The 12,569-nt window shown below is 39.5% G+C and overlaps 1 protein-coding gene across 12 annotated transcripts in view; it reads left to right on the top strand.

Annotated features, from left to right (window-relative positions):
* The window catches only part of QKI (QKI, KH domain containing RNA binding), a 478,774-nt gene that overhangs the window by 337,335 nt on the left and 128,870 nt on the right, over positions 1-12,569 (top strand). The gene's annotated exons all lie outside the window — the stretch shown is intronic.

Raw genomic sequence — 12,569 nt, 5'->3', positions numbered from 1 at the left:
AGCGATGAACAGGCAGCTCACTTCCACCTCCTTCCCCAGGGGTGTCTGTGAAGCTTCCTGAAGGACCATGGCAGGAAGGCAGAGCCCACTGCTTCAGGACTTCAGCAGGCACACTGTAGCTCCTGCTCTTTCAGTCTCTTCTCTTTTGCAGAGGAATGTTTCTGGCTTAAACCTCAGGAACAGAGTGAAGATTGAATTGATGATTATATTATACAGATAGATCACCTGTGAAGGTATTTAGTTATTTATAAAAATAATTAATCTTCTTGCTAGAAAATGTAGGAGTCATCTGACAACAGAAACCTAAAATTTTCAGAGGCCACACTTAAACAGGACACTCAGAGTAGATAGATTGGGTTCCAGTTTTGGTTAGTAAGCTGACAAATTGTTTATAAAGAAATAATAATAACAACAATAAGAGAAAATAGTAATAATAAAATAAAAATTAGAGCAGAAAAAGATTAAATTAAATTTTTAAGTGAAAGCCACTTTGTCTTTTTTTATTCTCAGGCCTTTGAAATGCCTCAAACTTTATTTTGGTAATTGCTATGCAAACATATTTGATGTCTGTGCAAAAACATCTGGAAGCTTACAGGGGCATCTGGACATAAATATTAAAAAATCAACAAAAATATGATGTGAATTAGCCATGTGGATACCCAGAAAAACCACAACCACAAAACCCTCCTCCACAACTTTGGCTGCGAACGTGGGTGCTTTCTCACTCGGTTTTAATGTGTTTATGAACTGACATTCAAAAAGTGACTGGTCATGACTAATGATTTGGTTTCCTTTCATTTTGACCACTCTTTATCACATCTGATTTATCTCATCTGATTTAATAGGAAGTAGGATAGGGAATGTCCCTCATTCCTTTTCCAAGCCCTCTTCTAAAATTTTGGTGTTCTATATGGACGTTTTTGTTCAGTTTGTGAAACGTGTGCTTGCAAGACTCCATGTCCTTCAGGACACAGTCTAGACTTGCACTGATTTCTTTCTGCGGTGGACAGAGCTACCTGAGAGTTGTTGCTGTGGGCAGTCACTGCTCTGTATTACAAGAACACTTGTTTTAGTGTACTCAGGTCTTATGATAGCATGCTCAATGGTGAGATATGCTCTGATGAAGGAAAGGTGACTCTAAAGTCCAGCTCAAATAGGGAAGCTGAAGGAAAAGAACAACCTCCATCCACAAAGTCAAAAAGCAAGCTAAAGTGGCAATTCCATAGTTATTTTTTGGTTTATGCAGTCTGATCTCATGACATTTGAGCCCCTCAGATTGGCAGCGTTGTGAGTCATGTTTTCAAAAGTGGTAAGCACATGAAGGCACACAAACCTCTTTGCTTTTTAATGAGTCTGTGGTGCAGATAATCAAAGATTTTAGAAGCTGACAGGAGTCAAGCATTTATGGATTTGATAACTCAGGTCTTATTACCTTGATTTTCTCACGGTAAAAATATGCATAATAGCTTTCTGCTTCCAGAAATGAACACATGGAAGATTGAGCAGTTCTAATACAAAAGAAGTCCTTTAAATTTTCCAAAGAGAATTGGAAAATGCACAGTCCAGTGATATGGATCAGCTAAGCAATGCTGTGTCTTTTAGGTGCCATTACTTGCTCTTATCTTTTTCACATTCTTGTTGTTTTCTTCCTGGTTCTTAGCTTTGTTTGCTCATTCATTGCAGACTTCAGTGCTATTCACCTCATTCTAAGGAGCGTGTTCATCTACAGGTTATATATATCCTACTACCCAATCTGGACTGCTTATGGAATGGACTTATTTTTAAATGGTACTTCTGTTTCTTAATTGCTTGAAGACATGCATAGTATTTCACAATGGAAACAGAAATGCTGTAATTGGCTGTTGCCCTCTCCAGTTGCTAACGCACTGGGATATTCTGGATAGGACCAACTACAAGGTGAACAAATTGCTCTAAAAGACTCTCAAGAATGGAAACATACAGATGTTCGTATTTGATTTCTGCCCCAATATTTAGTGAGGACTCTATAATTTAAATAAAAAGGGCTAATTTTCCCCCAATTTAATCTCCTTTAAACAGTGTGGAAGTTATAAACATTATAATAATGTTACCACTTTCATATTTAAAAATATGCCCTCTACGCATTTACATTCAAGATTTGTTTTTCTTCAGATGTGTAAATAACACATAGTAATTTGCATCTCATGCATAAATCTTTCTCCTGTTGAATGCAAATTAAAAAATAAAAATAATCTGGCCCCCAACCCCTTTCATTTGCTTCTTTTCCCACCTCCTCATATTTACAGCAAGTTATCTGGCTAATTCTTCCAATGAGAATTTTTAGAGTTTATGTGTGTTTAAAAAATTATCTGACTAAAGTTTTCTTCCACCGAGTAAGAAGAAGCCTAGAGCTGATTAATAGTGTTTCCTTTTCCAGGCCTAATGAATGTTTTTCAGGTTTTATGCATCCCAGATGAATCTATTTTAAATGGTGTGTGTCTGTTTGCTTGCATGAATGTTTCTCTTTCTTGGGATTTATCCCAAATGAGTTTAGCTTCTCTGTACCTTGTAGGACAATATCAATACTGGCTTAATCAATTTCAATTTGCTGTTAAACCAGAAATGAAGTATTTATCAGGATGAACCAAGAAGGGCTGAATGGACCTTTCATTTGCTGAGCTCTCTTTGTGAAATCTGCTCTGTGAAGTTTCTGGAGCTCAGAATTTACAGGAAGCTCTTCTCTGACTTGCACTTACCACCTAGTCTGGATGCACCCCCAGGCTGGTTTTACTCTACATGTTTCTTGCACTGGCAGTGTGTGTGACTACTGATGAGTATCATAGGGCTCAACCCACTAAAAATAACTTCTCTAGATAGTCTTGCTGCCTTAGTAAAAATGCAACCAAAATATCTCATTGAATCATCTTCCTCAGCTCCAAGTGGCTCAGCTATTTATGACTGCGGAGTCACTTCTGCCTCCCCGGCTGCTTCACACGGAGCGTGGAGCCAGCCCCGGCAGACGTGAGAGGTGCCAGCAGCAGCAGGAGCTCTCTGGTGGGTGAAACCTTCTGCTCGCACAGCAAGTCCCAGCCCCGAGCTGATGGAGATATGGGGTGTTGCAAACTCCCTGGCTCCTGGAGGCAGGTGCTGCTTTAGTGATCAGCTCTGAATGCCGTGGCAAGTAGTGGGTGATCACAGCAGTGCTAATTTTAAAGTGGTGAGGAAGTGCAGGGAGGTGATAGCAGGATGGACCCAGCTGTTCATCCCAAGGATGCGAGTGAAACTTCTATCTGAGAGGGAAGGCAAGAACTCCCATTTCACTGCACAGACAGGGAGTGGGGAGAAGAGAGTAAAACCTTCCCTAGATTCCTGTTTCACTTCAGAAAAGTGTTTTCAAAGGCTCATCCTCCCATCCCCTCCTGCAGGTTATATTTAGTTTTAAGCTCTCCTGGCTGCGGCACTGATAGCTTCTTACCATTTCCACTGCAATTAATCAGAACAGGGTTGATTGATTATGCTTTTGTCTCTGATTGTGTAAATCAGGATCCTTCTGTCTAAAATGAGGGGACCTTTTCTGCCTGGGTACACTGCTTTCCATCCCATGCCATGCCATCTCTTCAGCATGGCCAGGCAGCCAGACATTCCTGGATTCACGTGGCATATGTTGCTCCAGTGTTGAAATCAGGCCAAGGAGGACTGAGGTGAAGGACTAATCAAGCATCATGGCTTTGGTGAGAGGAGCTGTGAGATGGATAAAGTCACCATTTTTGGGGGTCTCTTAACCCACTTTTGTGCTGTGGCACAAGGGGAGATGAGAGGGGCTAGAGGGCTTTGCCCCACTTACTCTGCAGCACAGCCAAGCTTATCACTTCAAGTACACTTCTTCAAAACCTGCTCGAATTGGGTAGCACTCATGCAATATGAACTGGGGAGATAAAGTAGGTTTGCATAGAAAAATATCATAGTAAAGAAAGCAGCTCGAAATCCCAGTAGTCTTTTCTAACAGCCCACAGGCTGCTTCCATCCCTGTTTCACACAAAACATCATAAAGGCTTTGGCCCCCACTGTGAACCTGTCTGGCTCACCTTGAGGCAGCCAGGCTCTCACTTGTGATCACTGCTCACATTGGGACAGCATAAGCACAGAAAGAGCAATGAGGACATGTGACACCTTCTGTGTGTTTGGAGAGGTTAATTGAAAGAGTAAACTGTAATTGTAGGAGTCCCCAGAACTACAGACATCAGTTGCTTTACTCTCTTCAGCATTAGCTGTTTTCCTTCCTATCTCACAGCCAATGAGCCTGGCCAGAAGATATCGTCTGTTTTAGAGTAACCTGTGCCTGCAAATCCAAAAGCTCTTTAAAAATATGTATTTAGACTCACCACTGCTGTGAGAGTGACTGCTTTGCAGGTTTGTAGTCTCAGGTGCAGAAGGGTTAAAATTATTTGCTCAAAGACTTAAGATGCATAGCTGAGCAGGCAGGAGAGCCGAGGAGTTGCAGTCCTTAAGAGGTCGCTTGTCCATAATCCCTTCTTCTCAGTTAGTAGCAAATGATAATTTGTAACATTGCCTCTCAGGAAAGCAACTGCAGGTTGCTCTCCAAACCAACCCAGGTCAGAAATCTTACAGTTACACGAGCTAAAACTGCAGGAAGTATTTCTCAAGGACAGACACACTATGCATCTTTTTCTTCCACCTGCCTAAACACTGAGCTGTGTGTTTCTGTTTTGGTCTTAAAGAGGAATGATGAATTGCAACTCCAGCTTGCAGGGTATAACACTTGATTTTGCTGTATCTGTGGTTAGCGGATCACATTCTTAATACACCCTTACTCGTCAAACAACAGCTCTGTAGGCAGAGCTCAAAGGAGCTGGCAAGAACACGTTTCCTTCACTCATCTAGGAGAAGATGAGAGGTAACATGATCTTGACCTCTGAAAGTCAGGTACAACTCTGAGAGTGGGTGACAAGAGCCAGGACTTCTGTTGATCATATAATAACAACAAATACTGGTGCCATAAGACAGACATGGATTAATTCTTTGGAGGGAGTTGTATTTTTGCAGATCCTAGCCCCTGTAAAACTAGAATTGACTGGGTAAATGTATCCTGTATTATTTATAATTTTAACTATTTTTAGTATATATATATATATATATATATATATATATATATATATACATATATATATATATATATATGAACAAAGCAAGCTGATTCTTAGTAGATTGTGTTGCTTAATTTTGGGTGGAGAAGAAGCATCTTCTTGAGTGAATTACATGTTCAGATTATGTCACAAAGACTGTCTCTGCAGGGTTTTATTGCTCCCTAAGTAATGTACTGTCTGCCCTTTCCCAGGAAGATTTTATACCATCAACAAACAGCAGGGGAGTGAAAAATATCATCTGTAGGACATAGTAAACTCACACAAGTAAATGTGGCTATAAACTATAAGTATGCTAACAAATTTACAGATGTTCATTCTAGTCCAGATGTAGCTACTGTATCTCCAAGGCCTCACACACATAGTGCAGAAGCTGCTTTGCCATGTTGCATGGAGAATTAATGAAGTCACATGATGGTATTGTTTTCAATATATTGTTTTTCCCCAGCTGCTAAATTACGTTAAAAAGCACTAAATAAACACTCAAAATTTTCCTTAAATAAATATATAATGTAGCAATTATTGCAGCTAATCTCGGTGAGGGTATGTGACTAAAAGTGGGAGGTGTCAATCAATGTAATTAGAAAAGATGTGCCTGAAAAACAATCTCTGCATTACAATATTGCCCCCACTATAAACACCCTACCACATGGTGTGTCCCTTCTTAGTTACACAGTGTCAGGCCTGTGTTGATTCAGGCTTGAATTACGCAGTAAATCTTTTTTGTGAATTTATAGACTGTCTCTTTGAAGGCAGAATTGTGCCAGCCTATTTATTTAAAGCCTTTTTTTTCACTGCAGCAGCATGCTTTGGAGATCTAATACCTTATATGCAAAACCCCTGAGTGACAGCAGCTCTGCCAGCTCATGATACTTATAATGCATTACATATTATCAATAAAATGTTGCAAGACATGTCATAGATCTTATTAACATAACTTTAAATTATGGGTACAAGTTTGACCTATCTATTGATGGATTAGAAACAAAGCTTAGACTGTTAAACAGAATTACAAGGCTCAGGGCATTATTAAACAAACTGTTTCAAGTAAAATGTCTGTATTTCACCATAAAAAGTCAAAGCATACCTGAAAAGCTAGCTTGTCCCCAAGGCAACTTAGAAATTTTAAAGATATCCATGAATAGCTCTCAAGTATTTTTTAAAAATTATTTTTGCCATTGCTCTCATATTAATTACCATCCAAATTTCTCCCAGAAACTTTGGCCACCCTAAAAAATTTTGATCTGTATCTCTTCCAATCCCCCAAAGCAAACAAGAGAAAATAAGGTCTGAACTGTCAGGAGCTCTAGACAGCACCCAAACCTTTGGTATCAGTGACACGTAGATTGCCTGCCTGATGTGTCCCATTTCTGAGTTGAGATTCATTATGTCAAGACTGGAGAGTGCAGTGACAATGAAGCTTCAAGCAGAGATTTACAAGTGATTCCTCAGACATCAGGAGTCCATGCTGGCAGATCCAGCTGAAGACTTTGTACATTCGGTCGCAAATTACTCTTCTGCAAATTTTCAGAGACATTTTGTAGGGTTTGTTTATTTGAGCATGGTTAGGTAGCTTGACTAATTTTTACTTATGGAGTGAGTTTTGGCATTTTAACCATGGATTCTTTGCCGCATCTTTTTGTGTTCTCTTTGTGTTAACACTTTGGCAACAGGGAAAAAATTAAGGCAAGTCATTTAAGTGACTTGCCTGAAGTTATGTAGAAAAACAAGGAGAGGGCCATAAACAGCTCAGAGATGTCCTGTTTCCTATCCTTCCGCATATATCCTGGAAATATTCATTTTTTTCTGAGTGTCATTAGGATTAACTGTCTAGCATTTCTTCCCTCCATACTTTATTGTTTAAAACATTGAATTTTATTTTTAGGATGTGGACTTCTTTGTTAGAGGGGTAGTGGAGTGTGCTGAGTCTAATAAAGATGGAAGGCAAGAAGTCCAGAAATTACTGTCCTTTTTTAATTATTTCTATAATATAATTTCTGGCTCAAGTACAAAACCACGATAGAGAGAATTTTTCCATTGACTTGAGAGGGAATGGAGAGAGACATTGAAAAGAAATGTGTCCAGCTGATGAGTAAGCTGGCATGCATCACTGAGTCGTTAGTTTATTCTATTAGAGTGGACTTTGTTTACTGTTGATAAAAAAACCCAAAATAACTCTGTCCATTACACATTAAATTAAGGGAACATACACATGCTCCATAATCACAACTCTCTCTCCCTGAGCACTGATCAGTAATAGTGACCTTTTAGACAGGGGGTGGAAGGCGATAGCCTAAATAGTTTTGTATTAATTATTACTCCTCTGTGCTCTGGAAAATCCTAAAATTTTAACAACTTTGCTATGCCTCAGGTCCCCTGAGACCTGACATTGGCAACAACTAAAGAACATGTATATTTGGACAACAGTGTTATAAGTAATTCTGCTGCTTTGTGTTTGTTTTGATTTAGGTTTTGTCCGTTTGTTTTGTTGTAATCTCTCCTAGATTGATAAAAGCTTCAAAATTGACAAGATTGACAAGTTCAAAAAAGTTAGTTTTCACTCATATTTATTCAGTCTCATATACTGAATAAATAAAGACACAAATAAAAGCAGCTTGAGCTCTGCAGTGGACTTTCCTGACTCTTTCAGTTAACCTTAAAGTTCACTGTGCCGAAAACTAATAGCATTTACTTGTCATGAAGCCAGAGTAATGACATTTTGTGCCATTATTCTAATGCATTTTTCACTGTGCATTTTCTTTAATTATTTCCATGAGTAATATCATTATGCATTCATGCCAATACAATTCTGATAATTAATTTACATTATGGCAATTTCTTAATGATTTTGATGTCAAAGTTAATAGCAACATCTGATAGTTGATCTGTTTGAGCTGACATAAATTTAATGTATTGATGCCAAAACCAACAGCAGCATCAAATTACATAGCAGAAAAATAAACATCCACAGGGTAAAATCCTCAGTAGAAAAGTCTTGATCCTTACGTGAGGTTGATAGGTTCAAAACAAAACCAAGACCCCTACACACAATGCATGTCAGATTTTTACTTCCTCTTGGTTTATTTATTTGTTTACACATTAATGGTATTGATGTCTCATGTTTTAGAGATCTAGCAATATGCTATCATATAAAAGATGTTGTACTCTTGCCTCCAGATAGATGCATGTCTTCCATATATTAAAAGGAAAAAAAATGCATTAATCAAGCCTTTATCTTTCTAGTTCTTTAAGCACTATTCTATAGGAGGAGAATTTAGGACTGATGTCTGAACCCAAGTTTGTATCTTGGTTTGTGATTTCAGTTTGCATCATGTAGTAATAAAATCAGCACAATAGACTTCATGTGGAGGCAAATATTGTTAATAACAATTAAACAAAAAACAGGGCAATGTAAGATAATGTTCAAGATCAATATTTTTAGTACATTTTGCTATATGGAATTGATGCATAGATAAAGAGATAATTGAATGTGTTACTATATATATGTATCTATCCTTTTAATATTGACTCATATAAGTAATACAAGACAATTAACATAAAATAAACCCACTTTCTTCAAGTCTTTGTCCAGGAGATTTGAAGACCTCTTTACAAGTCTATAGGTATTTTTATTTTCCAGTTAAATATTTTAGTACACTTTAGTATTGAAAAAAATGCATGTGAAACAAGTTATGATAGCCATAAAATGGTGATGGTTGTTTTCCCTTTATATTTTTAATGAAAAGGAAAGCCTCATTCCATGACAGGGTCACTAACATAATATTTATTTCCCCCTGCTTCAGCCTGTTAAATGTATAGATGAAAAGTTAAAAACCATTAGAAATAAAATTGATCCTGCAATATATCTCAGCCTTTTCCTGAACTGGCTTTTCATCAATTATATCCACCAAGGGAGTGCACATTTCATTTTACATTGTAAGGAGATAATTATACAACCTCAATTAGACCTTTCATTGCTGGAGTATAAGGGGCTGTTAGTGCAGACCCAGATCATTTGCCTCTAAAATGCACAACCTTTCCTTTGTCAGATTCCACAAGCAAAGTACCTGTCCCTACCTGCTAAACAAGAAGCCATGTCTGATTGCTTTTAGCCTCTCTTAAACTTGTCTTCACAAACATGAAGACACATGCTTCCTTGAAGCCCGTCCCCCAAGATTCAGGCGTGTCAGTGTCCATTTTCTGCATCCATCCTGTGGAGATCAACACTGCTCCACCCAGAGACAAAGTTTGTTGAATGATTTTAAGTCCCAGTGGTGTGGGTGAAGGTGCAAACTGCAGCAATAGCTTCATCCCTCATGTATATTTCTGGGGAGCTGTACTTTGGAAGAAGCTTGGGGGATGAGAGGGACTTTGTTTGCTCAGAATCTTTAGTACCATGAGTGCACAAGTTCAGCTACACACCTGCAAGTTCTTGTAAATGTAGTGCTGTGGTGGTGTAGGAGAATAGAGACAGTGCTGAAGGCAATCTTACCTTTGAGGAGTTGCAGCTGTACGAATTACCAAAGAGTAGGAACAGCTTGTGTATAGGGCACAGCTGTGTCCAATAAGGATGTTCCAGTAAGGATGGGTGTTATAAAAGAGTGGGGTCAGCTGCTGGAGAGGAGAGTGGGAGTCTGTTGGCTGTGCTGCTATGGGGAGTGAGGGTCAGGTGTTTGTGTTAGGGACAGTAAGGGTCAGTGTGTGCTGCTGGGGATAGAAAGGGTCAGGTGTTTGTGTTAGGGACAGTAAGGGTCAGTGTGTGCTGCTGGGGATAGAAAGGGTCAGGTGTTTGTGTTAGGGACAGTAAGGGTCAGTGTGTGCTGCTGGGGATAGAAAGGGTCAGGTGTTTGTGTTAGGGACAGTAAGGGTCAGTGTGTGCTGCTGGGGATAGAAAGGGTCAGGTGTTTGTGATAGGGACAGGAAGAAGTCAGGCAGCTGTGTGGAAGAAAGAAAAGAAGTCAGTGCTGTGAGGAGCTGCCCGTGGGAACTCGCAGAAAGAAGGTATGAAAGTCTTACAGCAAGATAATAAACATAACAGTGACAGTTCCCATCCACCGCTGAGTGGTGCCAAGCACTCACACCAACAATTGGTGGCCTGTATGGGGATGGGTTCTGACATGGTGGAATGCATGAGAAGAACATGGGTGGGAGGAGATATCTGAAAGCTCTTGAGTTTCAGCCACCCTTTGTTAGGACATAGATGTCTTCCCCACAGATACTACTCATACAAGTAAGGACAGTGAGAGAGAAGACCGGAAAAGAATCTTATATATGAAATTTTTTTGTTATGCAGGCTTTGTCAAATGCATTTCCTGCTCACACATTTGTGATGAAGATCTGGGATGCTTTCCTCTAACAGAGCCTTTTAATTTCTTAATTTAATTTAATTTCAGAGCCTATTTGGGGGGTGAAGAAAAGGGGGATTTTATTCTCCACAACATTATCCTATATTAATTAAATTTTATTTTACCAATAAATTTTTAAAATAATAACATTTCATATTATGGAGACTGAGAAAGGAGTGGAATACTGACTGTCCTTTTTCCTTGGCCTGTAGAAGGTATGGGTTTTAGCTGTCCAAGTTCCCTTGGAAATAGGTTAGTCAAGAACACATCTTGGTTTTAAGAATAGCTGCTCAATGAGAAAGAGCAGTGTAAATGTTATCTTTATTCCAGGTGAGGAGAAAAATCTCTGAAAATCGTTTCTGAGGAGTGTTATCTCTGTGGGTTGATTGTTGGAAGGTGTAAGAAATGTGACTATGATTGTGGTTTGCACACTGAGAGACTCTCCCCCACAACCCAAATGGCTTTCTTGTGTGGCATTTCAGAACCCCCCTTTTTCTGCCTCCAGGCATGTGGAATGCCTGTGCAGAAAATATATATATTTTTTTTTTTGTGCAGGGCTTGTCATGAGTTGGACACAACCTCTTTGGAATGCAATGTAGGAGTTTGAAAGGGAAGTTTTAAAAATTCAGAGCTGCCTGAGGACTGTGAGCATTACTAATGAAAATGTGTTTGAGTTTAATGTTAAAACTAAATGTCCCATAGAACAGAATGAAATTAACTTCTTCCCTCCCCAAAACTTATGCTGAAGTTTCCAAAGCCTTAAATCTGGCCCAGCTCTGAGTCAAAAAACTGCTCCCTATGCCTCACATAAACACCTACATCCAGGCATCTCGTATTATCTTCCATTTCTTCAGTCTGCCAATTATTTGTCACACCCCGTTGTTGCAGACTATCTTAAATTAGCTCCTTAGTGACTCAAACATTTATTAACTCCTCCGGAACCTGGAGTTCATCATGTTAGGAAGCTCCCAGGCCTTTATTGCTGCAAAAGTAGTTGTTTAGGACACTGATGGCGGCTGTGACTCATGGCAGAGGCAGCAGGGGCACTACCTGGCAGCAGAGCTCTGTCTCCTGAAGCAGGGGATGCTCTGCTCATCCCCTACACCAGAGAGACACGGAGTGCTTTACAGGTGGTGGGATGCATCTTGTAGCAGTGTCTCTTTGAGTCATAAAGCCTGAGGGAGATGGCATCAACAATCCACTACTTTGTTTAATCAGGTGTGAGAGAAGAGGCATGGCTGTGGTTATGAACTAGCTGCCTCGGTCCTTAGTGCTGAGGCAGAGAGCACTGGTCCTTTCTGCAGGAACAGTAATTAGTCAGAAGGCAGCCTAGCTACTGAGTACAATGCTCATTGTTTCTTTCCTTGACAGCTAGCTCAGGCTGGTTATTAACACAAAAAAAGCTTTCACTTTGAAAGTAATTTTGTTCCCTCCATCCTCCACTGCTACATTTCCTTTGCAAAAGCCGTGCTGAGTCACATTAAACTGTGACTAAGCTTGTGGGGCCTCTTTAAGGTGCCACTTTGGCACACTGGTTCAGAAGTCTCAGACTGGACCAAGACCAGAAAAGCAAGCAGTGGAGGTGGAGGTAGCCTCCCAGTTCCCATGGCACAGATGTACAGTGAGCTGGGAGAAAGTTTTGTGGGAGACAGTCCACAGCACATTACATGACAGCTTTTTAACAAGAGGGAAATTATGTCCTCTGTTTCATGTCGGATGGGGATTGATTACACTGAGTCCTGTAACCCTCTGGGTATTTTAAGTCTGCAGACCACAAACAGCTTTCACTGTAACTGGACAGTCACTAATGTCCTTTTACTGCACTGTCCTTGTCATCCAAAGCTTTCAGTCATACAGTTTACTGACTAATTGTACCAAGCAATGTGTTTTTAATACAATGGGTATTTACAATCTGCAATAGTTATGTATAAAGCCTTAAAAAATACACAATGTCTGACTACTAAATCATATGATTTTAAAGGAGGTTGTGTATATTTTTACATCCACTTTAGACTTACAGAGAGTATTTCCAATTGTTTACATATGTTAGAATCTCTTGCATTTAAATAGCTCATTATGCAAA

Source organism: Taeniopygia guttata, chromosome 3 (genome assembly GCF_048771995.1).
Source record: "Taeniopygia guttata chromosome 3, bTaeGut7.mat, whole genome shotgun sequence".
Classification (NCBI taxonomy): domain Eukaryota; kingdom Metazoa; phylum Chordata; class Aves; order Passeriformes; family Estrildidae; genus Taeniopygia; species Taeniopygia guttata.
The sequence above is the reverse complement of the archived record's forward strand: the minus strand, read 5'-3'. Positions and strand labels throughout refer to the sequence as shown.